This window comes from Poecile atricapillus, chromosome W (genome assembly GCF_030490865.1).
Source record: "Poecile atricapillus isolate bPoeAtr1 chromosome W, bPoeAtr1.hap1, whole genome shotgun sequence".
Taxonomy (NCBI): Eukaryota; Metazoa; Chordata; class Aves; order Passeriformes; family Paridae; genus Poecile; species Poecile atricapillus.
The window spans coordinates 69071856-69096582 of record NC_081288.1 but is presented as its reverse complement, the minus strand read 5'-3'; positions in this window follow the sequence as shown (position 1 = coordinate 69096582).

Here is a 24727-nt window from a genome sequence, read left to right as displayed (position 1 = left end):
AGAGAAGGCCCAGAACTTCTAGGCAAGGATGGGCATAGGAAGGCCAGGCAGAAAAAGGAAGGCCTAGGCAAGGCTAGGTTTCCCTGGAGGAAAGCAGTCAAGTGTGGGCAGGTCAAGTGTGGACGTAGGCACTGGAGGGAGTGCAAGGCTAGGGAGGCAAGGCAGGGCAAGGCAAGGAAACTTTTGGGTCACCAAGGCAAGACAAATGAGAGGTACATTCAAAGACTGCTGCTACACAAAAGGGGCTAGGACAGACTTCTCTGTCTGGCCTTGATCTCACATGGGCCATCTCTAATCTGCACCTAAAACGCTTGGATTACCTGCTTTCCTTGGTATACAAAAGAACTGTCATTCTGGTCCTGAAGCGCAAAGGTGAAATGTGAATTTTATGTCCAAAATGCAAGACATGTAAGGATAGGTGCCAGAAGCAAGCTGCCAGGACAGATGGGTGTGCTTGCACGTGACCTCTTTTGGGCTTCCTCTCACATGCTCCTGAAACGCTGGAGGTACGTGAAAGCCTTGAGAGTCCTAGGAGAAGCAGGCAGGGCAAGGCAAGATGAAGAAATTCCGCAAAAAGAGGGGTATTGAATTCCAGGTGGGGGACGAGTGAGCAAGGGAATGCAAGGCAAGGGAGAGGAGAGGTTCAAAGGTAACGCCAAGAAAAGTGGTGGCTTTGCCAGGCAAGACAAAGGAGAGGCAAGCAAGGCAATGAGAGTCCTAGAAGGAGAAGGAAATGAAAGATTGGAGCTGGACAAAGGGGAAGGGAAACTGGACAAAGTGGCAAGGGGGATGGGTGGTGCAAGGCACTGGACTGGTAGGAAGGGCAAGGGAAAGACATGGATGGGTCAGGGAGGAAGAGGAAAACAATGGCCAGGAATGACAAAGAAATGCAAGGTTGGATAGGAAAGGAAAGGCAAGGCAATGTAGGGAAGGGGTAGGCCAGACAATGGGTGTCTTAAGAGGAAAAGTATGCATAGCAAGGCCAAGAGAAAAGCGGTAAAGAAGTTAGCGTGGGGCATAGGTGAGTGTAGCTGAGAAAGAAAGAAAGAAAGAAAGTGCCTCATTCCAGTATGTATGTATGTATGTGTGTGTGAAGTTTGCAGGATGTAAAGCAGAGACTTGATGGTGGAGTGAAAGGATGCTTTTGAATACACGTGGCAAGGTCCAAGCAAACTATTTGTCTTGGCACATCTGTGTCCCATAAACTTCTTAGTTTAGATTCAGACTGTAAGCGGGACAGAGAACACCCCTAAAATTACAGCTGAGCAAGAAAGCAGGTCGCATCAGCATGTTTTAAAGGAAGCAGTTTTTTTGTGTGAGAAGAAAATGGACATATGAGACTCCAGCAGTATCGACGTTCAGCTTAGAAGCAAAGTGCAATGATTCCGTACAAACTCTGAAAATGAAACGCAGCAATAAAAAGGCAATGGGACATGTCAGCGAAAGCTTTGTGGCCAAGCAGGGTGAGATGTTTGAAGCAGAACCACAGTTTGGTTTCACTAAGGATCCATCATGGTGGATTGCAAACATGTGCCAAGACAACACATATTCTGCAGCTGTTGCAGCTCTCCGCAGGAACACTAGCGCTTTCCCTTAGACTCTAAAATGCAGAGAAATGGCCTGCGCAGCGCAGAAGCTATTTGTGCTGCTTGTACACCTCTTCCAACCCCTCAGTGGAAACTATTGCGCCTGCCTTTAGACTCTGAGATCCAGAGAACACAATGGTAGAGGCAGTGGAGAATGGAAGGAGAGAGTGAAGTTTGATGAGTGAGTTTGATGTGACTTATGTGGAGCACGCAGAAAATGTAGCCCCGTACTGGTTTTTACACCTGGAGCCTATTTCTGTAAGACATTTCAGGTGGACATTTTTGATCAAGAAGCCAGAGTGAAAAAATTGACAGCGGGTCTCTCTAGGAAAGAAAAAGCGGCAAGGCGTCGTGTGCCATTTAAATGCTGCTATAAGAAGGGCGTACTTTAGCAGCATCTCTCTTGACACTTCTATCTGTGTAATCTCTAGCTGCTTGGACACAGCGACACTGAAAATAATTGTACTGCAAATACCAAGTTACACAGGGAAAAAGGGTAGGTCAGCAAATGCCTTCTGTCCTGGCACATCTCTCAGTCAGAACTCCAGCTGAAAAATTTTGCCGTAATGATGGACTTTGCCACTTGGAGAGAATTTATATAGTTGGGAAGAAGCATTCAAAGCCCTAGTGCATTTCGTCTATTTTACGGACTGCAAGGGCACTATAAAGGCCAGCACTAGCTTTTTGTTGGACTTTTTCTTTTTGAGTAGCTGCTGGACGTTTTGAAGCGGTTTGGGATCTGCTAGAGTGCAAGGTAATACATAGAGCTTGAGGAAAGTGATATACACATTTTATATCTCCAGGGAGGTGGATGCAGTTCAGTGTGTGCGAGTTACATGTTGAGCAGCTGATCACACAGAAAAGAAGAGGCTGCGCTGCAATTGCCTTTTCATTTGCAGCTTATAAACTGCACAGCCCACAATGAAACAATTCCACTTCCTTCTGTGCTACATACAGGATCACATTCTCTCAGTCTCTAAGAGCCAGGACCCCCAGCGGAGCTCTTCTCTGCGCTGCTCCTACACCAATGAGGCCGGAGCCGCAAACAGCTTGGCTTTTTCCCTGGCACCGTCTGCCAGCGCTCATCAAAATAACCACACGATGGCGGTGTCGACTAACAAAAGAAGGAAACGCACCGAGGCCAGCTCCAAAGGACAGAGCCCAGTTGGAAACGTCCCTGCTCTCAAATTAACTGTGCCAGGAAAAAAAGACTTTGCTGATCTTCCCCCTCCAAGTGTGCAAACACTTTTGCACCACACTCAAAGGGCAACACGAAATCCTCTGCCCTAACAAACATTTTCACTCTCGCAGAGTCCGGTAACAAACTCAAAGACATCCGCTCAACAAATGTGCCAGCGGAGAGAGAAAGTTCTTTGCTGCCTACAATTTCAGCTTCACCCATCAAACAATGAACACACACCCTGCTATTGGCACTTTTCTTTTCAGCTCTACGCTCCTAAGCTTTCAGTCTCAGAGTCAAGATCCAAGCAGCATGGCAACAGGGACTACTCACACACTAAAGCTACAAGGACAAAAAGCTCAACAACTTGGTGTCTAGATTCCCACTGTCAGTTCAACAGCTCTAACCCACCGGGAAACCTCTTGGGAAAAACCTTTAAATTCACTGAGACCACCCAAAGTGCCCATCCAAACTTAATTTCTTTGCCAAAGAGAAGAACAAGAAGCTCATTTCAAGAGAAAGGGCATCCCCTCCTCCAAAATCCAAAACATCCAGTGACTGATCCCATACAATGGTGTCAGAACACTCTTACTAGAGGCAGACAGCCTTCCAAAGATGGATACTGACTCAATGACTGTACAAATTGAGGGAGTGCTTCCAAATATGCCGGCACAAGAAGCTGCTGTCGTCCTTGAGCTGCGCGACACAGCTTCTTATCTGCACCTCCAACTCTGGGGCTACGTGCTTTCCTTCCCATGAGAAAGCATTGCCATTCTCCTTCAGGAACTTACCAAGCCAAGCTGTATGCCATGCCCTGTACTATGTCCAACAATGGCTCCTGCACAGAAGGGTCTACGACATAAATATCTTGCTGGACTATACCTCCTCATGGTACCTTTAACGCCTGCCCTATTACATTGTCACTATATCTTTTACTTGCCAAGGAAAGGCACTCAGAGTCACTTGGCCTTGCCTTGCCTTTGATGCTGTGGCTAGTCTACTCTTGTTTTGCTTGCTTGCTTATGTGTGCCTTGCCTGGCAAGACCTAGAAAGACCTTCCTTGCTTTGCTTTGCCTTGACTACCGCTCTTTGCAATGCAAACCAAGTGTAGGCGAAATTGTAGGCAAGTCAAGGGAGAAGCTGACAAGGCTGGAGCCATGAGGGGCAAGCAAATGGAGTGGTAGGTGAGAGAAGGCCCAGAACTTCTAGGCAAGGATGGGCATAGGAAGGCCAGGCAGAAACAGGAAGGCCTAGGCAAGGCTAGGTTTCCCTGGAGGAAAGCAGTCAAGTGTGGGCAGGTCAAGTGTGGACGTAGGCACTGGAGGGAGTGCAAGGCTAGGGAGGCAAGGCAGGGCAAGGCAAGGAAACTTTTGGGTCACCAAGGCAAGACAAATGAGAGGTACATTCAAAGACTGCTGGTACACAAAAGGGGCTAGGACAGACTTCTCTGTCTGGCCTTGATCTCACATGGGCCATCTCTAATCTGCACCTAAAACACTTGGATTACCTGCTTTCCTTGGTATACAAAAGAACTGTCATTCTGGTCCTGAAGCGCAAAGGTGAAATGTGAATTTTATGTCCAAAATGCAAGACATGTAAGGATAGGTGCCAGAAGCAAGCTGCCAGGACAGATGGGTGTGCTTGCACGTGACCTCTTTTGGGCTTCCTCTCACATGCTCCTGAAACGCTGGAGGTACGTGAAAGCCTTGAGAGTCCTAGGAGAAGCAGGCAGGGCAAGGCAAGATGAAGAAATTCCGCAAAAAGAGGGGTATTGAATTCCAGGTGGGGGACGAGTGAGCAAGGGAATGCAAGGCAAGGGAGAGGAGAGGTTCAAAGGTAACGCCAAGAAAAGTGGTGGCTTTGCCAGGCAAGACAAAGGAGAGGCAAGCAAGGCAATGAGAGTCCTAGAAGGAGAAGGAAATGAAAGATTGGAGCTGGACAAAGGGGAAGGGAAACTGGACAAAGTGGCAAGGGGGATGGGTGGTGCAAGGCACTGGACTGGTAGGAAGGGCAAGGGAAAGACATGGATGGGTCAGGAAGGAAGAGGAAAACAATGGCCAGGAATGACAAAGAAATGCAAGGTTGGATAGGAAAGGAAAGGCAAGGCAATGTAGGGAAGGGGTAGGCCAGACAATGGGTGTCTTAAGAGGAAAAGTATGCATAGCAAGGCCAAGAGAAAAGCGGTAAAGAAGTTAGCGTGGGGAATAGGTGAGTGTAGCTGAGAAAGAAAGAAAGAAAGAAAGTGCCTCATTCCAGTATGTATGTATGTATGTGTGTGTGAAGTTTGCAGGATGTAAAGCAGAGACTTGATGGTGGAGTGAAAGGATGCTTTTGAATACACGTGGCAAGGTCCAAGCAAACTATTTGTCTTGGCACATCTGTGTCCCATAAACTTCTTAGTTTAGATTCAGACTGTAAGCGGGACAGAGAACACCCCTAAAATTACAGCTGAGCAAGAAAGCAGGTCGCATCAGCATGTTTTAAAGGAAGCAGTTTTTTTGTGTGAGAAGAAAATGGACATATGAGACTCCAGCAGTATCGACGTTCAGCTTAGAAGCAAAGTGCAATGATTCCGTACAAACTCTGAAAATGAAACGCAGCAATAAAAAGGCAATGGGACATGTCAGCGAAAGCTTTGTGGCCAAGCAGGGTGAGATGTTTGAAGCAGAACCACAGTTTGGTTTCACTAAGGATCCATCATGGTGGATTGCAAACATGTGCCAAGACAACACATATTCTGCAGCTGTTGCAGCTCTCCGCAGGAACACTAGCGCTTTCCCTTAGACTCTAAAATGCAGAGAAATGGCCTGCGCAGCGCAGAAGCTATTTGTGCTGCTTGTACACCTCTTCCAACCCCTCAGTGGAAACTATTGCGCCTGCCTTTAGACTCTGAGATCCAGAGAACACAATGGTAGAGGCAGTGGAGAATGGAAGGAGAGAGTGAAGTTTGATGAGTGAGTTTGATGTGACTTATGTGGAGCACGCAGAAAATGTAGCCCCGTACTGGTTTTTACACCTGGAGCCTATTTCTGTAAGACATTTCAGGTGGACATTTTTGATCAAGAAGCCAGAGTGAAAAAATTGACAGCGGGTCTCTCTAGGAAAGAAAAAGCGGCAAGGCGTCGTGTGCCATTTAAATGCTGCTATAAGAAGGGCGTACTTTAGCAGCATCTCTCTTGACACTTCTATCTGTGTAATCTCTAGCTGCTTGGACACAGCGACACTGAAAATAATTGTACTGCAAATACCAAGTTACACAGGGAAAAAGGGTAGGTCAGCAAATGCCTTCTGTCCTGGCACATCTCTCAGTCAGAACTCCAGCTGAAAAATTTTGCTGTAATGATGGACTTTGCCACTTGGAGAGAATTTATATAGTTGGGAAGAAGCATTCAAAGCCCTAGTGCATTTCGTCTATTTTACGGACTGCAAGGGCACTATAAAGGCCAGCACTAGCTTTTTGTTGGACTTTTTCTTTTTGAGTAGCTGCTGGACGTTTTGAAGCGGTTTGGGATCTGCTAGAGTGCAAGGTAATACATAGAGCTTGAGGAAAGTGATATACACATTTTATATCTCCAGGGAGGTGGATGCAGTTCAGTGTGTGCGAGTTACATGTTGAGCAGCTGATCACACAGAAAAGAAGAGGCTGCGCTGCAATTGCCTTTTCATTTGCAGCTTATAAACTGCACAGCCCACAATGAAACAATTCCACTTCCTTCTGTGCTACATACAGGATCACATTCTCTCAGTCTCTAAGAGCCAGGACCCCCAGCGGAGCTCTTCCCTGCGCTGCTCCTACACCAATGAGGCCGGAGCCGCAAACAGCTTGGCTTTTTCCCTGGCACCGTCTGCCAGCGCTCATCAAAATAACCACAAGATGGCGCTGTCGACTAACAAAAGAAGGAAACGCACCGAGGCCAGCTCCAAAGGACAGAGCCCAGTTGGAAACGTCCCTGCTCTCAAATTAACTGTGCCAGGAAAAAAAGACTTTGCTGATCTTCCCCCTCCAAGTGTGCAAACACTTTTGCACCACACTCAAAGGGCAACACGAAATCCTCTGCCCTAACAAACATTTTCACTCTCGCAGAGTCCGGTAACAAACTCAAAGACATCCGCTCAACAAATGTGCCAGCGGAGAGAGAAAGTTCTTTGCTGCCTGCAATTTCAGCTTCACCCATCAAACAATGAACACACACCCTGCTATTGGCACTTTTCAGCTCTACGCTCCTAAGCTTTCAGTCTCAGAGTCAAGATCCAAGCAGCATGGCAACAGGGACTACTCACACACTAAAGCTACAAGGACAAAAAGCTCAACAACTTGGTGTCTAGATTCCCACTGTCAGTTCAACAGCTCTAACCCACAGGGAAACCTCTTGGGAAAAACCTTTAAATTCACTGAGACCACCCAAAGTGCCCATCCAAACTTAATTTCTTTGCCAAAGAGAACAAGAAGCTCATTTCAAGAGAAATGGCATCCCCTCCTCCAAAATCCAAAACATCCAGTGACTGATCCCATTCAATGGTGTCAGAACACTCTTACTAGAGGCAGACAGCCTTCCAAAGATGGATACTGACTCAATGACTGTACAAATTGAGGGAGTGCTTCCAAATATGCCGGCACAAGAAGCTGCTGTCGTCCTTGAGCTGCGCGACACAGCTTCTTATCTGCACCTCCAACTCTGGGGCTACGTGCTTTCCTTCCCATGAGAAAGCATTGCCATTCTCCTTCAGGAACTTACCAAGCCAAGCTGTATGCCATGCCCTGTACTATGTCCAACAATGGCTCCTGCACAGAAGGGTCTACGACATAAATATCTTGCTGGACTATACCTCCTCATGGTACCTTTAACGCCTGCCCTATTACATTGTCACTATATCTTTTACTTGCCAAGGAAAGGCACTCAGAGTCACTTGGCCTTGCCTTGCCTTTGATGCTGTGGCTAGTCTACTCTTGTTTTGCTTGCTTGCTTATGTGTGCCTTGCCTGGCAAGACCTAGAAAGACCTTCCTTGCTTTGCTTTGCCTTGCCTACTGCTCTTTGCAATGCAAACCAAGTGTAGGCGAAATTGTAGGCAAGTCAAGGGAGAAGCTGACAAGGCTGGAGCCATGAGGGGCAAGCAAATGGAGTGGTAGGTGAGAGAAGGCCCAGAACTTCTAGGCAAGGATGGGCATAGGAAGGCCAGGCAGAAACAGGAAGGCCTAGGAAAGGCTAGGTTTCCCTGGAGGAAAGCAGTCAAGTGTGGGCAGGTCAAGTGTGGGCGTAGGCACTGGAGGGAGTGCAAGGCTAGGGAGGCAAGGCAGGGCAAGGCAAGGAAACTTTTGGGTCACCAAGGCAAGACAAATGAGAGGTACATTCAAAGACTGCTGGTACACAAAAGGGGCTAGGACAGACTTCTCTGGCTGGCCTTGATCTCACATGGGCCATCTCTAATCTGCACCTAAAACACTTGGATTACCTGCTTTCCTTGGTATACAAAAGAACTGTCATTCTGGTCCTGAAGCGCAAAGGTGAAATGTGAATTTTATGTCCAAAATTCAAGACATGTAAGGATAGGTGCCAGAAGCAAGCTGCCAGGACAGATGGGTGTGCTTGCACGTGACCTCTTTTGGGCTTCCTCTCACATGCTCCTGAAATGCTGGAGGTACGTGAAAGCCTTGAGAGTCCTAGGAGAAGCAGGCAGGGCAAGGCAAGATGAAGAAATTCCGCAAAAAGAGGGGTATTGAATTCCAGGTGGGGGACGAGTGAGCAAGGGAATGCAAGGCAAGGGAGAGGAGAGGTTCAAAGGTAACGCCAAGAAAAGTGGTGGCTTTGCCAGGCAAGACAAAGGAGAGGCAAGCAAGGCAATGAGAGTCCTAGAAGGAGAAGGAAATGAAAGATTGGAGCTGGACAAAGGGGAAGGGAAACTGGACAAAGTGGCAAGGGGGATGGGTGGTGCAAGGCCCTGGACTGGTAGGAAGGGCAAGGGAAAGACATGGATGGGTCAGGAAGGAAGAGGAAAACAATGGCCAGGAATGACAAAGAAATGCAAGGTTGGATAGGAAAGGAAAGGCAAGGCAATGTAGGGAAGGGGTAGGCCAGACAATGGGTGTCTTAAGAGGAAAAGTATGCATAGCAAGGCCAAGAGAAAAGCGGTAAAGAAGTTAGCGTGGGGGATAGGTGAGTGTAGCTGAGAAAGAAAGAAAGAAAGAAAGTGCCTCATTCCAGTTTGTATGTATGTATGTGTGTGTGAAGTTTGCAGGATGTAAAGCAGAGACTTGATGGTGGAGTGAAAGGATGCTTTTGAATACACGTGGCAAGGTCCAAGCAAACTATTTGTCTTGGCACATCTGTGTCCCATAAACTTCTTAGTTTAGATTCAGACTGTAAGCGGGACAGAGAACACCCCTAAAATTACAGCTGAGCAAGAAAGCAGGTCGCATCAGCATGTTTTAAAGGAAGCAGTTTATTTGTGTGAGAAGAAAATGGACATATGAGACTCCAGCAGTATCGACGTTCAGCTTAGAAGCAAAGTGCAATGATTCCGTACAAACTCTGAAAATGAAACGCAGCAATAAAAAGGCAATGGGACATGTCAGCGAAAGCTTTGTGGCCAAGCAGGGTGAGATGTTTGAAGCAGAACCACAGTTTGGTTTCACTAAGGATCCATCATGGTGGATTGCAAACATGTGCCAAGACAACACATATTCTGCAGCTGTTGCAGCTCTCCGCAGGAACACTAGCGCTTTCCCTTAGACTCTAAAATGCAGAGAAATGGCCTGCGCAGCGCAGAAGCTATTTGTGCTGCTTGTACACCTCTTCCAACCCCTCAGTGGAAACTATTGCGCCTGCCTTTAGACTCTGAGATCCAGAGAACACAATGGTAGAGGCAGTGGAGAATGGAAGGAGAGAGTGAAGTTTGATGAGTGAGTTTGATGTGACTTATGTGGAGCACGCAGAAAATGTAGCCCCGTACTGGTTTTTACACCTGGAGCCTATTTCTGTAAGACATTTCAGGTGGACATTTTTGATCAAGAAGCCAGAGTGAAAAAATTGACAGCGGGTCTCTCTGGGAAAGAAAAAGCAGCAAGGCGTCGTGTGCCATTTAAATGCTGCTATAAGAAGGGCGTACTTTAGCAGCATCTCTCTTGACACTTCTATCTGTGTAATCTCTAGCTGCTTGGACACAGCGACACTGAAAATAATTGTACTGCAAATACCAAGTTACACAGGGAAAAAGGGTAGGTCAGCAAATGCCTTCTGTCCTGGCACATCTCTCAGTCAGAACTCCAGCTGAAAAATTTTGCTGTAATGATGGACTTTGCCACCTGGAGAGAATTTATATAGTTGGGAAGAAGCATTCAAAGCCCTAGTGCATTTCGTCTATTTTACGGACTGCAAGGGCACTATAAAGGCCAGCACTAGCTTTTTGTTGGACTTTTTCTTTTTGAGTAGCTGCTGGACGTTTTGAAGCGGTTTGGGATCTGCTAGAGTGCAAGGTAATACATAGAGCTTGAGGAAAGTGATATACACATTTTATATCTCCAGGGAGGTGGATGCAGTTCAGTGTGTGCGAGTTACATGTTGAGCAGCTGATCACACAGAAAAGAAGAGGCTGCGCTGCAATTGCCTTTTCATTTGCAGCTTATAAACTGCACAGCCCACAATGAAACAATTCCACTTCCTTCTGTGCTACATACAGGATCACATTCTCTCAGTCTCTAAGAGCCAGGACCCCCAGCGGAGCTCTTCCCTGCGCTGCTCCTACACCAATGAGGCCGGAGCCGCAAACAGCTTGGCTTTTTCCCTGGCACCGTCTGCCAGCGCTCATCAAAATAACCACACGATGGCGCTGTCGACTAACAAAAGAAGGAAACGCACCGAGGCCAGCTCCAAAGGACAGAGCCCAGTTGGAAACGTCCCTGCTCTCAAATTAACTGTGCCAGGAAAAAAAGACTTTGCTGATCTTCCCCCTCCAACTGTGCAAACACTTTTGCACCACACTCAAAGGGCAACACGAAATCCTCTGCCCTAACAAACATTTTCACTCTCGCAGAGTCCGGTAACAAACTCAAAGACATCCGCTCAACAAATGTGCCAGCGGAGAGAGAAAGTTCTTTGCTGCCTGCAATTTCAGCTTCACCCATCAAACAATGAACACACACCCTGCTATTGGCACTTTTCTTTTCAGCTCTACGCTCCTAAGCTTTCAGTCTCAGAGTCAAGATCCAAGCAGCATGGCAACAGGGACTACTCACACACTAAAGCTACAAGGACAAAAAGCTCAACAACTTGGTGTCTAGATTCCCACTGTCAGTTCAACAGCTCTAACCCACAGGGAAACCTCTTGGGAAAAACCTTTAAATTCACTGAGACCACCCAAAGTGCCCATCCAAACTTAATTTCTTTGCCAAAGAGAAGAACAAGAAGCTCATTTCAAGAGAAAGGGCATCCCCTCCTCCAAAATCCAAAACATCCAGTGACTGATCCCATACAATGGTGTCAGAACACTCTTACTAGAGGCAGACAGCCTTCCAAAGATGGATACTGACTCAATGACTGTACAAATTGAGGGAGTGCTTCCAAATATGCCGGCACAAGAAGCTGCTGTCGTCCTTGAGCTGCGCGACACAGCTTCTTATCTGCACCTCCAACTCTGGGGCTACGTGCTTTCCTTCCCATGAGAAAGCATTGCCATTCTCCTTCAGGAACTTACCAAGCCAAACTGTATGCCATGTCCTGTACTATGTCCAACAATGGCTCCTGCACAGAAGGGTCTACGACATAAATATCTCTCTGGACTATACCTCCTCATGGTACCTTTAACGCCTGCCCTATTACATTGTCACTATATCTTTTACTTGCCAAGGAAAGGCACTCAGAGTCACTTGGCCTTGCCTTGCCTTTGATGCTGTGGCTAGTCTACTCTTGTTTTGCTTGCTTGCTTATGTGTGCCTTGCCTGGCAAGACCTAGAAAGACCTTCCTTGCTTTGCTTTGCCTTGCCTACCGCTCTTTGCAATGCAAACCAAGTGTAGGAGCAATTGTAGGCAAGTCAAGGGAGAAGCTGACAAGGCTGGAGCCATGAGGGGCAAGCAAATGGAGTGGTAGGTGAGAGAAGGCCCAGAACTTCTAGGCAAGGATGGGCATAGGAAGGCCAGGCAGAAACAGGAAGGCCTAGGCAAGGCTAGGTTTCCCTGGAGGAAAGCAGTCAAGTGTGGGCAGGTCAAGTGTGGGCGTAGGCACTGGAGGGAGTGCAAGGCTAGGGAGGCAAGGCAGGGCAAGGCAAGGAAACTTTTGGGTCACCAAGGCAAGACAAATGAGAGGTACATTCAAAGACTGCTGGTACACAAAAGGGGCTAGGACACACTTCTCTGGCTGGCCTTGATCTCACATGGGCCATCTCTAATCTGCACCTAAAACACTTGGATTACCTGCTTTCCTTGGTATACAAAAGAACTGTCATTCTGGTCCTGAAGCGCAAAGGTGAAATGTGAATTTTATGTCCAAAATTCAAGACATGTAAGGATAGGTGCCAGAAGCAAGCTGCCAGGACAGATGGGTGTGCTTGCACGTGACCTCTTTTGGGCTTCCTCTCACATGCTCCTGAAACGCTGGAGGTACGTGAAAGCCTTGAGAGTCCTAGGAGAAGCAGGCAGGGCAAGGCAAGATGAAGAAATTCCGCAAAAAGAGGGGTATTGAATTCCAGGTGGGGGACGAGTGAGCAAGGGAATGCAAGGCAAGGGAGAGGAGAGGTTCAAAGGTAACGCCAAGAAAAGTGGTGGCTTTGCCAGGCAAGACAAAGGAGAGGCAAGCAAGGCAATGAGAGTCCTAGAAGGAGAAGGAAATGAAAGATTGGAGCTGGACAAAGGGGAAGGGAAACTGGACAAAGTGGCAAGGGGGATGGGTGGTGCAAGGCACTGGACTGGTAGGAAGGGCAAGGGAAAGACATGGATGGGTCAGGAAGGAAGAGGAAAACAATGGCCAGGAATGACAAAGAAATGCAAGGTTGGATAGGAAAGGAAAGGCAAGGCAATGTAGGGAAGGGGTAGGCCAGACAATGGGTGTCTTAAAAGGAAAAGTATGCATAGCAAGGCCAAGAGAAAAGCGGTAAAGAAGTTAGCGTGGGGGATAGGTGAGTGTAGCTGAGAAAGAAAGAAAGAAAGAAAGTGCCTCATTCCAGTTTTTATGTATGTATGTGTGTGTGAAGTTTGCAGGATGTAAAGCAGAGACTTGATGGTGGAGTGAAAGGATGCTTTTGAATACACGTGGCAAGGTCCAAGCAAACTATTTGTCTTGGCACATCTGTGTCCCATAAACTTCTTAGTTTAGATTCAGACTGTAAGCGGGACAGAGAACACCCCTAAAATTACAGCTGAGCAAGAAAGCAGGTCGCATCAGCATGTTTTAAAGGAAGCAGTTTTTTTGTGTGAGAAGAAAATGGACATATGAGACTCCGGCAGTATCGACGTTCAGCTTAGAAGCAAAGTGCAATGATTCCGTACAAACTCTGAAAATGAAACGCTGCAATAAAAAGGCAATGGGACATGTCAGCGAAAGCTTTGTGGCCAAGCAGGGTGAGATGTTTGAAGCAGAACCACAGTTTGGTTTCACTAAGGATCCATCATGGTGGATTGCAAACATGTGCCAAGACAACACATATTCTGCAGCTGTTGCAGCTCTCCGCAGAAACACTAGCGCTTTCCCTTAGACTCTAAAATGCAGAGAAATGGCCTGCGCAGCGCAGAAGCTATTTGTGCTGCTTGTACACCTCTTCCAACCCCTCAGTGGAAACTATTGCGCCTGCCTTTAGACTCTGAGATCCAGAGAACACAATGGTAGAGGCAGTGGAGAATGGAAGGAGAGAGTGAAGTTTGATGAGTGAGTTTGATGTGACTTATGTGGAGCACGCAGAAAATGTAGCCCCGTACTGGTTTTTACACCTGGGGCCTATTTCTGTAAGACATTTCAGGTGGACATTTTTGATCAAGAAGTCAGAGTGAAAAAATTGACAGCGGGTCTCTCTAGGAAAGAACAAGCAGCAAGGCGTCGTGTGCCATTTAAATGCTGCTATAAGAAGGGCGTACTTTAGCAGCATCTCTCTTGACACTTCTATCTGTGTAATCTCTAGCTGCTTGGACACAGCCACACTGAAAATAATTGTACTGCAAATACCAAGTTACACAGGGAAAAAGGGTAGGTCAGCAAATGCCTTCTGTCCTGGCACATCTCTCAGTCAGAACTCCAGCTGAAAAATTTTGCTGTAATGATGGACTTTGCCACCTGGAGAGAATTTATATAGTTGGGAAGAAGCATTCAAAGCCCTAGTGCATTTCGTCTATTTTACGGACTGCAAGGGCACTCTAAAGGCCAGCACTAGCTTTTTGTTGGACTTTTTGAGTAGCTGCTGGACGTTTTGAAGCGGTTTGGGATCTGCTAGAGTGCAAGGTAATACATAGAGCTTGAGGAAAGTGATATACACATTTTATATCTCCAGGGAGGTGGATGCAGTTCAGTGTGTGCGAGTTACATGTTGAGCAGCTGATCACACAGAAAAGAAGAGGCTGCGCTGCAATTGCCTTTTCATTTGCAGCTTATAAACTGCACAGCCCACAATGAAACAATTCCACTTCCTTCTGTGCTACATACAGGATCACATTCTCTCAGTCTCTAAGAGCCAGGACCCCCAGCGGAGCTCTTCCCTGCGCTGCTCCTACACCAATGAGGCCGGAGCCGCAAACAGCTTGGCTTTTTCCCTGGCACCGTCTGCCAGCGCTCATCAAAATAACCACACGATGGCGCTGTCGACTAACAAAAGAAGGAAACACATTGAGGCCAGCTCCAAAGGACAGAGCCGAGTTGGAAACGTCCCTGCTCTCAAATTAACTGTGCCAGGAAAAAAAGACTTTGCTGATCTTCCCCCTCCAAGTGTGCAAACACTTTTGCACCACACTCAAAGGGCAACACGAAATCCTCTGCCCTAACAAACATTTTCACTCTCGCAGAGTCCGGTAACAAACTCAAAGACATCCGCTCAACAAATGTGCCAGCGGAGAGAGAAAGTTCTTTGCTGCCTACAATTTCAACTTCACCCATCAAACAATGAACACACACCCTGCTATTGGCACTTTTCTTTTCAGCTCTACTCTCCTAAGCTTTCAGTCTCAGTGTCAAGATCCAAGCAGCATGGCAACAGGGACTACTCACACACTAAAGCTACAAGGACAAAAAGCTCAACAACTTGGTGTCTAGATTCCCACTGTCAGTTCAACAGCTCTAACCCACAGGGAAACCTCTTGGGAAAAACCTTTAAATTCACTGAGACCACCCAAAGTGCCCATCCAAACTTAATTTCTTTGCCAAATAGAAGAACAAGAAGCTTATTTCAAGAGAAATGGCATCCCCTCCTCCAAAATCCAAAACATCCAGTGACTGATCCCATACAATGGTGACAGAACACTCTTACTAGAGGCAGACAGCCTTCCAAAGATGGATACTGACTCAATGACTGTACAAATTGAGGGAGTGCTTCCAAATATGCCGGCACAAGAAGCTGCTGTCGTCCTTGAGCTGCGCGACACAGCTTCTTATCTGCACCTCCAACTCTGGGGCTACGTGCTTTCCTTCCCATGAGAAAGCATTGCCATTCTCCTTCAGGAACTTACCAAGCCAAACTGTATGCCATGTCCTGTACTATGTCCAACAATGGCTCCTGCACAGAAGGGTCTACGACATAAATATCTTGCTGGACTATACCTCCTCATGGTACCTTTAACGCCTGCCCTATTACATTGTCACTATATCTTTTACTTGCCAAGGAAAGGCACTCAGAGTCACTTGGCCTTGCCTTGCCTTTGATGCTGTGGCTAGTCTACTCTTGTTTTGCTTGCTTGCTTATGTGTGCCTTGCCTGGCAAGACCTAGGAAGACCTTCCTTGCTTTGCTTTGCCTTGCCTACCGCTCTTTGCAATGCAAACCAAGTGTAGGCGCAATTGTAGGCAAGTCAAGGGAGAAGCTGACAAGGCTGGAGCCATGAGGGGCAAGCAAATGGAGTGGTAGGTGAGAGAAGGCCCAGAACTTCTAGGCAAGGATGGGCATAGGAAGGCCAGGCAGAAACAGGAAGGCCTAGGCAAGGCTAGGTTTCCCTGGAGGAAAGCAGTCAAGTGTGGGCAGGTCAAGTGTGGGCGTAGGCACTGGAGGGAGTGCAAGGCTAGGGAGGCAAGGCAGGGCAAGGCAAGGAAACTTTTGGGTCGCCAAGGCAAGACAAATGAGAGGTACATTCAAAGACTGCTGGTACACAAAAGGGGCTAGGACACACTTCTCTGGCTGGCCTTGATCTCACATGGGCCATCTCTAATCTGCACCTAAAACACTTGGATTACCTGCTTTCCTTGGTATACAAAAGAACTGTCATTCTGGTCCTGAAGCGCAAAGGTGAAATGTGAATTTTATGTCCAAAATTCAAGACATGTAAGGATAGGTGCCAGAAGCAAGCTGCCAGGACAGATGGGTGTGCTTGCACGTGACCTCTTTTGGGCTTCCTCTCACATGCTCCTGAAACGCTGGAGGTACGTGAAAGCCTTGAGAGTCCTAGGAGAAGCAGGCAGGGCAAGGCAAGATGAAGAAATTCCGCAAAAAGAGGGGTATTGAATTCCAGGTGGGGGACGAGTGAGCAAGGGAATGCAAGGCAAAGGAGAGGAGAGGTTCAAAGGTAACGCCAAGAAAAGTGGTGGCTTTGCCAGGCAAGACAAAGGAGAGGCAAGCAAGGCAATGAGAGTCCTAGAAGGAGAAGGAAATGAAAGATTGGAGCTGGACAAAGGGGAAGGGAAACTGGACAAAGTGGCAAGGGGGATGGGTGGTGCAAGGCACTGGACTGGTAGGAAGGGCAAGGGAAAGACATGGATGGGTCAGGAAGGAAAACAATGGCCAGGAAAGACAAAGAAATGCAAGGTTGGATAGGAAAGGAAAGGCAAGGCAATGTAGGGAAGGGGTAGGCCAGACAATGGGTGTCTTAAGAGGAAAAGTATGCATAGCAAGGCAAAGAGAAAAGCGGTAAAGAAGTTAGCGTGGGGGATAGGTGAGTGTAGCTGAGAAAGAAAGAAAGAAAGTGCCTCATTCCAGTTTGTATGTATGTATGTGTGTGTGAAGTTTGCAGGATGTAAAGCAGAGACTTGATGGTGGAGTGAAAGGATACTTTTGAATACACGTGGCAAGGTCCAAGCAAACTATTTGTCTTGGCACATCTGTGTCCCATAAACTTCTTAGTTTAGATTCAAACTGTAAGCGGGACAGAGAACACCCCTAAAATTACAGCTGAGCAAGAAAGCAGGTCGCATCAGCATGTTTTAAAGGAAGCAGTTTTTTTGTGTGAGAAGAAAATGGACATATGAGACTCCAGCAGTATCGACGTTCAGCTTAGAAGCAAAGTGCAATGATTCCGTACAAACTTTGAAAATGAAACGCAGCAATAAAAAGGCAATGGGACATGTCAGCGAAAGCTTTGTGGCCAAGCAGGGTGAGATGTTTGAAGCAGAACCACAGTTTGGTTTCACTAAGGATCCATCATGGTGGATTGCAAACATGTGCCAAGACAACACATATTCTGCAGCTGTTGCAGCTCTCCGCAGGAACACTAGCGCTTTCCCTTAGACTCTAAAATGCAGAGAAATGGCCTGCGCAGCGCAGAAGCTATTTGTGCTGCTTGTACACCTCTTCCAACCCCTCAGTGGAAACTATTGCGCCTGCCTTTAGACTCTGAGATCCAGAGAACACAATGGTAGAGGCAGTGGAGAATGGAAGGAGAGAGTGAAGTTTGATGAGTGAGTTTGATGTGACTTATGTGGAGCACGCAGAAAATGTAGCCCCGTACTGGTTTTTACACCTGGAGCCTATTTCTGTAAGACATTTCAGGTGGACATTTTTGATCAAGAAGCCAGAGTGAAAAAATTGACAGCGGGTCTCTCTGGGAAAGAAAAAGCAGCAAGGCGTCGTGTGCCATTTAAATGCTGCTATAAGAAGGGCGTACTTTAGCAGCATCTCTCTTGACACTTCTATCTGTGTAATCTCTAGCTGCTTGGACACAGCGACACTGAAAATAATTGTACTGCAAATACCAAGTTACACAGGGAAAAAGGGTAGGTCAGCAAATGCCTTCTGTCCTGGCACATCTCTCAGTCAGAACTCCAGCTGAAAAATTTTGCTGTAATGATGGACTTTGCCACCTGGAGAGAATTTATATAGTTGGGAAGAAGCATTCAAAGCCCTAGTGCATTTCGTCTATTTTACGGACTGCAAGGGCACTATAAAGGCCAGCACTAGCTTTTTGTTGGACTTTTTCTTTTTGAGTAGCTGCTGGACGTTTTGAAGCGGTTTGGGATCTGCTAGAGTGCAAGGTAATACATAGAGCTTGAGGAAAGTGATATACACATTTTATATCTCCAGGGAGGTGGATGCAGTTCAGTGTGTGCGAGTTACATGTTGAGCAGCTGATCACACAGAAAAGAAGAGGCTGCGCTGCAATTGCCTTTTCATTTGCAGCTTATAAACTGCACAGCCCACAATGAAACAATTCCACTTCCTTCTGTGCTACATACAGGATCACATTCTCTCAGTCTCTAAGAGCCAGGACCCCCAGCGGAGCTCTTCCCTGCGCTGCTCCTACACCAATGAGGCCGGAGCCGCAAACAGCTTGGCTTTTTCCCTGGCACCGTCTGCCAGCGCTCATCAAAATAACCACACGATGGCGCTGTCGACTAACAAAAGAAGGAAACGCACCGAGGCCAGCTCCAAAGGACAGAGCCCAGTTGGAAACGTCCCTGCTCTCAAATTAACTGTGCCAGGAAAAAAAGACTTTGCTGATCTTCCCCCTCCAAGTGTGCAAACACTTTTGCACCACACTCAAAGGGCAACACGAAATCCTCTGCCCTAACAAACATTTTCACTCTCGCAGAGTCCGGTAACAAACTCAAAGACATCCGCTCAACAAATGTGCCAGCGGAGAGAGAAAGTTCTTTGCTGCCTGCAATTTCAGCTTCACCCATCAAACAATGAACACACACCCTGCTATTGGCACTTTTCTTTTCAGCTCTACTCTCCTAAGCTTTCAGTCTCAGAGTCAAGATCCAAGCAGCATGGCAACAGGGACTACTCACACACTAAAGCTACAAGGACAAAAAGCTCAACAACTTGGTGTCTAGATTCCCACTGTCAGTTCAACAGCTCTAACCCACAGGGAAACCTCTTGGGAAAAACCTTTAAATTCACTGAGACCACCCAAAGTGCCCATCCAAACTTAATTTCTTTGCCAAAGAGAAGAACAAGAAGCTCATTTCAAGAGAAAGGGCATCCCCTCCTCCAAAATCCAAAACATCCAGTGACTGATCCCATACAATGGTGTCAGAACACTCTTACTAGAGGCAGACAGCCTTCCAAAGATGGATACTGACTCAATGACTGTACAAATTGAGGGAGTGCTTCCAAATATGCCGGCACAAGAAGCTGCTGTCGTCCTTGAGCTGCGCGACACAGCTTCTTATCTGCACCTCCAACTCTGGGGCTACGTGCTTTCCTTCCCATGAGAAAGCATTGCCATTCTCCTTCAGGAACTTACCAAGCCAAACTGTATGCCATGTCCTGTACTATGTCCAACAATGGCTCCTGCACAGAAGGGTCTACGACATAAATATCTCTCTGGACTATACCTCCTCATGGTACCTTTAACGCCTGCCCTATTACATTGTCACTATATCTTTTACTTGCCAAGGAAAGGCACTCAGAGTCACTTGGCCTTGCCTTGCCTTTGATGCTGTGGCTAGTCTACTCTTGTTTTGCTTGCTTGCTTATGTGTGCCTTGCCTGGCAAGACCTAGAAAGACCTTCCTTGCTTTGCTTTGCCTTGCCTACCGCTCTTTGCAATGCAAACCAAGTGTAGGTGCAATTGTAGGCAAGTCAAGGGAGAAGCTGACAAGGCTGGAGCCATGAGGGGCAAGCAAATGGAGTGGTAGGTGAGAGAAGGCCCAGAACTTCTAGGCAAGGATGGGCATAGGAAGGCCAGGCAGAAACAGGAAGGCCTAGGCAAGGCTAGGTTTCCCTGGAGGAAAGCAGTCAAGTGTGGGCAGGTCAAGTGTGGGCGTAGGCACTGGAGGGAGTGCAAGGCTAGGGAGGCAAGGCAGGGCAAGGCAAGGAAACTTTTGGGTCGCCAAGGCAAGACAAATGAGAGGTACATTCAAAGACTGCTGGTACACAAAAGGGGCTAGGACACACTTCTCTGGCTGGCCTTGATCTCACATGGGCCATCTCTAATCTGCACCTAAAACACTTGGATTACCTGCTTTCCTTGGTATACAAAAGAACTGTCATTCTGGTCCTGAAGCGCAAAGGTGAAATGTGAATTTTATGTCCAAAATTCAAGACATGTAAGGATAGGTGCCAGAAGCAAGCTGCCAGGACAGATGGGTGTGCTTGCATGTGACCTCTTTTGGGCTTCCTCTCACATGCTCCTGAAACGCTGGAGGTACGTGAAAGCCTTGAGAGTCCTAGGAGAAGCAGGCAGGGCAAGGCAAGATGAAGAAATTCCGCAAAAAGAGGGGTATTGAATTCCAGGTGGGGGACGAGTGAGCAAGGGAATGCAAGGCAAAGGAGAGGAGAGGTTCAAAGGTAACGCCAAGAAAAGTGGTGGCTTTGCCAGGCAAGACAAAGGAGAGGCAAGCAAGGCAATGAGAGTCCTAGAAGGAGAAGGAAATGAAAGATTGGAGCTGGACAAAGGGGAAGGGAAACTGGACAAAGTGGCAAGGGGGATGGGTGGTGCAAGGCACTGGACTGGTAGGAAGGGCAAGGGAAAGACATGGATGGGTCAGGAAGGAAAACAATGGCCAGGAAAGACAAAGAAATGCAAGGTTGGATAGGAAAGGAAAGGCAAGGCAATGTAGGGAAGGGGTAGGCCAGACAATGGGTGTCTTAAGAGGAAAAGTATGCATAGCAAGGCCAAGAGAAAAGCGGTAAAGAAGTTAGCGTGGGGGATAGGTGAGTGTAGCTGAGAAAGAAAGAAAGAAAGTGCCTCATTCCAGTTTGTATGTATGTATGTGTGTGTGAAGTTTGCAGGATGTAAAGCAGAGACTTGATGGTGGAGTGAAAGGATACTTTTGAATACACGTGGCAAGGTCCAAGCAAACTATTTGTCTTGGCACATCTGTGTCCCATAAACTTCTTAGTTTAGATTCAAACTGTAAGCGGGACAGAGAACACCCCTAAAATTACAGCTGAGCAAGAAAGCAGGTCGCATCAGCATGTTTTAAAGGAAGCAGTTTTTTTGTGTGAGAAGAAAATGGACATATGAGACTCCAGCAGTATCGACGTTCAGCTTAGAAGCAAAGTGCAATGATTCCGTACAAACTTTGAAAATGAAACGCAGCAATAAAAAGGCAATGGGACATGTCAGCGAAAGCTTTGTGGCCAAGCAGGGTGAGATGTTTGAAGCAGAACCACAGTTTGGTTTCACTAAGGATCCATCATGGTGGATTGCAAACATGTGCCAAGACAACACATATTCTGCAGCTGTTGCAGCTCTCCGCAGGAACACTAGCGCTTTCCCTTAGACTCTAAAATGCAGAGAAATGGCCTGCGCAGCGCAGAAGCTATTTGTGCTGCTTGTACACCTCTTCCAACCCCTCAGTGGAAACTATTGCGCCTGCCTTTAGACTCTGAGATCCAGAGAACACAATGGTAGAGGCAGTGGAGAATGGAAGGAGAGAGTGAAGTTTGATGAGTGAGTTTGATGTGACTTATGTGGAGCACGCAGAAAATGTAGCCCCGTACTGGTTTTTACACCTGGAGCCTATTTCTGTAAGACATTTCAGGTGGACATTTTTGATCAAGAAGCCAGAGTGAAAAAATTGACAGCGGGTCTCTCTGGGAAAGAAAAAGCAGCAAGGCGTCGTGTGCCATTTAAATGCTGCTATAAGAAGGGCGTACTTTAGCAGCATCTCTCTTGACACTTCTATCTGTGTAATCTCTAGCTGCTTGGACACAGCGACACTGAAAATAATTGTACTGCAAATACCAAGTTACACAGGGAAAAAGGGTAGGTCAGCAAATGCCTTCTGTCCTGGCACATCTCTCAGTCAGAACTCCAGCTGAAAAATTTTGCTGTAATGATGGACTTTGCCACCTGGAGAGAATTTATATAGTTGGGAAGAAGCATTCAAAGCCCTAGTGCATTTCGTCTATTTTACGGACTGCAAGGGCACTATAAAGGCCAGCACTAGCTTTTTGTTGGACTTTTTCTTTTTGAGTAGCTGCTGGACGTTTTGAAGCGGTTTGGGATCTGCTAGAGTGCAAGGTAATACATAGAGCTTGAGGAAAGTGATATACACATTTTATATCTCCAGGGAGGTGGATGCAGTTCAGTGTGTGCGAGTTACATGTTGAGCAGCTGATCACACAGAAAAGAAGAGGCTGCGCTGCAATTGCCTTTTCATTTGCAGCTTATAAACTGCACAGCCCACAATGAAACAATTCCACTTCCTTCTGTGCTACATACAGGATCACATTCTCTCAGTCTCTAAGAGCCAGGACCCCCAGCGGAGCTCTTCCCTGCGCTGCTCCTACACCAATGAGGCCGGAGCCGCAAACAGCTTGGCTTTTTCCCTGGCACCGTCTGCCAGCGCTCATCAAAATAACCACACGATGGCGCTGTCGACTAACAAAAGAAGGAAACGCACCGAGGCCAGCTCCAAAGGACAGAGCCCAGTTGGAAACGTCCCTGCTCTCAAATTAACTGTGCCAGGAAAAAAAGACTTTGCTGATCTTCCCCCTCCAAGTGTGCAAACACTTTTGCACCACACTCAAAGGGCAACACGAAATCCTCTGCCCTAACAAACATTTTCACTCTCGCAGAGTCCGGTAACAAACTCAAAGACATCCGCTCAACAAATGTGCCAGCGGAGAGAGAAAGTTCTTTGCTGCCTGCAATTTCAGCTTCACCCATCAAACAATGAACACACACCCTGCTATTGGCACTTTTCTTTTCAGCTCTACGCTCCTAAGCTTTCAGTCTCAGAGTCAAGATCCAAGCAGCATGGCAACAGGGACTACTCACACACTAAAGCTACAAGGACAAAAAGCTCAACAACTTGGTGTCTAGATTCCCACTGTCAGTTCAACAGCTCTAACCCACAGGGAAACCTCTTGGGAAAAACCTTTAAATTCACTGAGACCACCCAAAGTGCCCATCCAAACTTAATTTCTTTGCCAAAGAGAAGAACAAGAAGCTCATTTCAAGAGAAAGGGCATCCCCTCCTCCAAAATCCAAAACATCCAGTGACTGATCCCATACAATGGTGTCAGAACACTCTTACTAGAGGCAGACAGCCTTCCAAAGATGGATACTGACTCAATGACTGTACAAATTGAGGGAGTGCTTCCAAATATGCCGGCACAAGAAGCTGCTGTCGTCCTTGAGCTGCGCGACACAGCTTCTTATCTGCACCTCCAACTCTGGGGCTACGTGCTTTCCTTCCCATGAGAAAGCATTGCCATTCTCCTTCAGGAACTTACCAAGCCAAACTGTATGCCATGTCCTGTACTATGTCCAACAATGGCTCCTGCACAGAAGGGTCTACGACATAAATATCTCTCTGGACTATACCTCCTCATGGTACCTTTAACGCCTGCCCTATTACATTGTCACTATATCTTTTACTTGCCAAGGAAAGGCACTCAGAGTCACTTGGCCTTGCCTTGCCTTTGATGCTGTGGCTAGTCTACTCTTGTTTTGCTTGCTTGCTTATGTGTGCCTTGCCTGGCAAGACCTAGAAAGACCTTCCTTGCTTTGCTTTGCCTTGCCTACCGCTCTTTGCAATGCAAACCAAGTGTAGGTGCAATTGTAGGCAAGTCAAGGGAGAAGCTGACAAGGCTGGAGCCATGAGGGGCAAGCAAATGGAGTGGTAGGTGAGAGAAGGCCCAGAACTTCTAGGCAAGGATGGACATAGGAAGGCCAGGCAGAAACAGGAAGGCCTAGGCAAGGCTAGGTTTCCCTGGAGGAAAGCAGTCAAGTGTGGGCAGGTCAAGTGTGGGCGTAGGCACTGGAGGGAGTGCAAGGCTAGGGAGGCAAGGCAGGGCAAGGCAAGGAAACTTTTGGGTCACCAAGGCAAGACAAATGAGAGGTACATTCAAAGACTGCTGGTACACAAAAGGGGCTAGGACAGACTTCTCTGTCTGGCCTTGATCTCACATGGGCCATCTCTAATCTGCACCTAAAACACTTGGATTACCTGCTTTCCTTGGTATACAAAAGAACTGTCATTCTGGTCCTGAAGCGCAAAGGTGAAATGTGAATTTTATGTCCAAAATTCAAGACATGTAAGGATAGGTGCCAGAAGCAAGCTGCCAGGACAGATGGGTGTGCTTGCACGTGACCTCTTTTGGGCTTCCTCTCACATGCTCCTGAAACGCTGGAGGTACGTGAAAGCCTTGAGAGTCCTAGGAGAAGCAGGCAGGGCAAGGCAAGATGAAGAAATGCCGCAAAAAGAGGGGTATTGAATTCCAGGTGGGGGACGAGTGAGCAAGGGAATGCAAGGCAAGGGAGAGGAGAGGTTGAAAGGTAACGCCAAGAAAAGTGGTGGCTTTGCCAGGCAAGACAAAGGAGAGGCAAGCAAGGCAATGAGAGTCCTAGAAGGAGAAGGAAATGAAAGATTGGAGCTGGACAAAGGGGAAGGGAAACTGGACAAAGTGGCAAGGGGGATGGGTGGTGCAAGGCACTGGACTGGTAGGAAGGGCAAGGGAAAGACATGGATGGGTCAGGGAGGAAGAGGAAAACAATGGCCAGGAATGACAAAGAAATGCAAGGTTGGATAGGAAAGGAAAGGCAAGGCAATGTAGGGAAGGGGTAGGCCAGACAATGGGTGTCTTAAGAGGAAAAGTATGCATAGCAAGGCCAAGAGAAAAGCGGTAAAGAAGTTAGCGTGGGGGATAGGTGAGTGTAGCTGAGAAAGAAA